Source organism: Suricata suricatta, chromosome 4 (genome assembly GCF_006229205.1).
Source record: "Suricata suricatta isolate VVHF042 chromosome 4, meerkat_22Aug2017_6uvM2_HiC, whole genome shotgun sequence".
NCBI lineage: Eukaryota > Metazoa > Chordata > Mammalia > Carnivora > Herpestidae > Suricata > Suricata suricatta.
The window spans coordinates 99,409,421-99,412,299 of NC_043703.1; the positions used below are offsets into that span (position 1 = coordinate 99,409,421).

The 2,879-nt window shown below is 44.0% G+C and overlaps 1 protein-coding gene across 3 annotated transcripts in view; it reads right to left on the reverse strand.

Annotated features, from left to right (window-relative positions):
* Positions 1 to 2,879, reverse strand: part of ASB3 (ankyrin repeat and SOCS box containing 3) — a 91,271-nt gene that overhangs the window by 64,083 nt on the left and 24,309 nt on the right. For 2 of the 3 annotated variants that reach the window (XM_029937344.1, XM_029937345.1), the window contains one exon: positions 2,263 to 2,448. The gene's annotated coding sequence lies outside the window, so the exon portion shown is untranslated. Of the gene's footprint in view, positions 1 to 2,246; positions 2,449 to 2,879 lie in introns of all 3 variants that reach the window. The other variant, XM_029937346.1, reaches the window with a different exon arrangement.

The following is a 2,879-nucleotide window of genomic DNA, read 5'->3' on the forward strand; positions in this document are numbered from 1 at the left end:
AATCCCATTTGTAGTGCAAGCAAAAAAGTTTAAAGTTTCAGGCTATCAAAGACTTTGAAGGCTATCTTAACAATGACCCACCCAGGAAAACTTTAGATAGAATCAGGTACCAGTTTAAGTTCTTTTTGCTAACAGATTTCAACAGACATAACTCAAGTTTATGTGACCTTCAGTAAACCTAGATGATAAAACTAAAACATTAAGGCAGCCTTCCTTGAGGAAGGTCACACTGCATTTTTCAGGTGTCCATCAGTGGACTACAAGCTGTAAGATGTATTTAAGCTACATTTCTCTTTGTTTTTCTAATCATTGCCCCTTTTCATTTCAACCATCCCCACAGTAGTTACCATAATCTTTACTTCGTTTTTGTCTCTCTTCATCCCTCTTTACAAATATCTTTTTTGCCTCCCAGAGCAGTTCTGCTTCTCATTCCATCCATCTATCTTCTGTAACTTTTTGGCAATATCAGGCCAACTTCTAGTGACAAATTTAACCTTCAGGAGACCCTGCCCCATTGGGTCCTCTGCATCTAGGCCTGAATATTTCTTCATTTTACCTCTAAGCCTCTGTAAGAAAGCAGTTGGGGGTTCCTCTTTCTGGCTGTATCTCAAAAGGCTTGCTGACATTCTGATATCTTGGAGCTGATCCCCTGATTCCTTTGATTAGCTTTCTTAAATCCTGCATCTTAACCCTCTCCCCAGGTCATTATTGTCTTAATCGGGGTCTAGTTTGGGACAAGCAATTACCAAAAAAGAGAAAATTTCGTATGTCACCAAACCTCACTTTGCCTCCTGAAAAGCTGCCCTCTCCCACTGCCTCCATGCAGACAGCCTCTCCTCTCCATTGCTGCGTATTCAATAAACTTCCACCTCCTTTGTTCTGCCTCAGGTGAATTCTTTCACAAAAAACTTTTATTCAGCTGGCTGAACACCTTGGCCAGGAGAATAAGTTTCATTTTTAATGCTGATAACTCTACCTGTATGTCTATCTCAATTAAACGAATGAACTTAAATTAGCTTAAACATTGAATTATGTTTCACCTGCTTCCACTTAAAAGTCAATCGCTTGTTCCCCCATTGTCAGTTTTTACTAAAGACACCAGTGGGGGAATCTGAAGTAGGTGGTTCAAGAGGGTGTTCTTCAGTCCTTGACATTGAGGGTGTGAGGAGCCAATGATCCAGAATCAGTTATGCAGGCCTGTTAGGTGGGGCAGAATCAGAGGGAGGCGACAGCAGAAAAGGAAAGGTGCTAGCAGAAGGTAAAAGAATGATTCCCAGTTCTAAACATTATCAGCTTGGACAGATGAGCAGGCACCATATTTGTTTGGGTTGTTTTTCCCACCAAAGTGGAAATACGTTAGCCCAGAGAAGACAGGGAACTTCCCCAAAACAAAAGAAAGGCATTTCAGTAGCTCTTTATTCCTTAAAGTCTCCCTCCTGACGTAGACCAACCATAACCATACACAATTGGCTCCAATTATCACAGTCAGTAACCCAGAAACTGAATGGGGGAGAAGCCCCCACATACATCTCCACCAACAACCTGGGTTTATTTGGAGGAGGCCTATTTAGACAATCATTAGTGTCTCATTAATAGGCCAATTTTTTCCCTCTGCTCCTAAGGAATATTGAGGCCAGTATTACAAAAGATGAGTTTTTTTAATCTTGCAATATGAATTCATTCCAATAGGTTAAAAGGCATTCCAAGGGAGAGTCCCTGGGGACTGAAGGAGAGCCCCTATTTCCTCAGTCAGCATAATCCCTTTCATCCAGTGTACTAGAACTTTGTCATTTGCATAAAGGACTAGGATCTGATCGACCCAGTCTTCCTCGGAACCAAAAAGCAGATGGCCCATTAATTGACTCTTTAGTCCAAATAAAAAGTTGAATTTGACCATTTTATGTTTGTCCTTATTCCCTGTGTCCTCCCAGTACTACAGCAGACTATCTGAGAGAATATGAAGAGATGCTACCTCGTTCTGGGCTTCTCTTCCCTTACCTCAGGCCTGGAATTGTTGTCCCCCATCCTAGACCAGGCTAGTTCCTGCGCCTGATTTTCCCTGGGGCACTGAACCGCCATTAATAGAGGTTGCCTGTACTCTCCAGAACCAACTTTGTCTCCACCAGTTCTCTCTGTGGGAGAACTGATTCGCAGATCTAGACTCCATGTTCTCGTCATATCTAGAATAGTTGTCAGTCACACACATTCAGCCTCTGAGGATTTCCCATCCTCCAGGCAATACTTACCGTCCAATTTTCCTACCTTGGTCTGTGCACGGAGTTACCAGGTCGCTGTGGTGCCTTCTACCCTTTCCCCAGGGTCACTTCTGTCTCCAAAGGCAAAAAATCTTGAGCTCCACGGATCCCACACGGGTTAGGGGCCCTTCCTCGGAAAGGCCACACGAACTGGGGTGGGAGATGTCTCCCCTCTCACAGGAGGACCTGGATCCTGTGAAAAAGGTGAAGCCTGGGATGAGACCCCATATCCGATGACCCAATCAAAGGAAGGACCTGGAAACTGGTGGGGGGCACCCTGAAGCAAGGATTTAATCAATGTTCTTGCAAGAACAAGATAGACACACTTTGGGCAGTTACAGCAGGCAATTTATCTCCTAAAGTGAAGTCCCTCCCCTCATTCCTCATTGGCTGAGCACCAGGGAGGTTATAGCTTTACTCGGATATAAGTCACCTATCCCAAGTAAGGCAAAAAGTAATCTGATTGGAACAAATGTACATTCCTGTAAGTGAGGCACAGAGACTTCAATTCTTTGGCTTGGGTTCATTGCAAAGCCTGCAAAAATAAGGCCCCAAAATGGAGAAGGGAAGAACCAGGAAGTGATTGTCTAAGGGTTTGGGGCTCCATGGGGGTGGGGGGAGGGC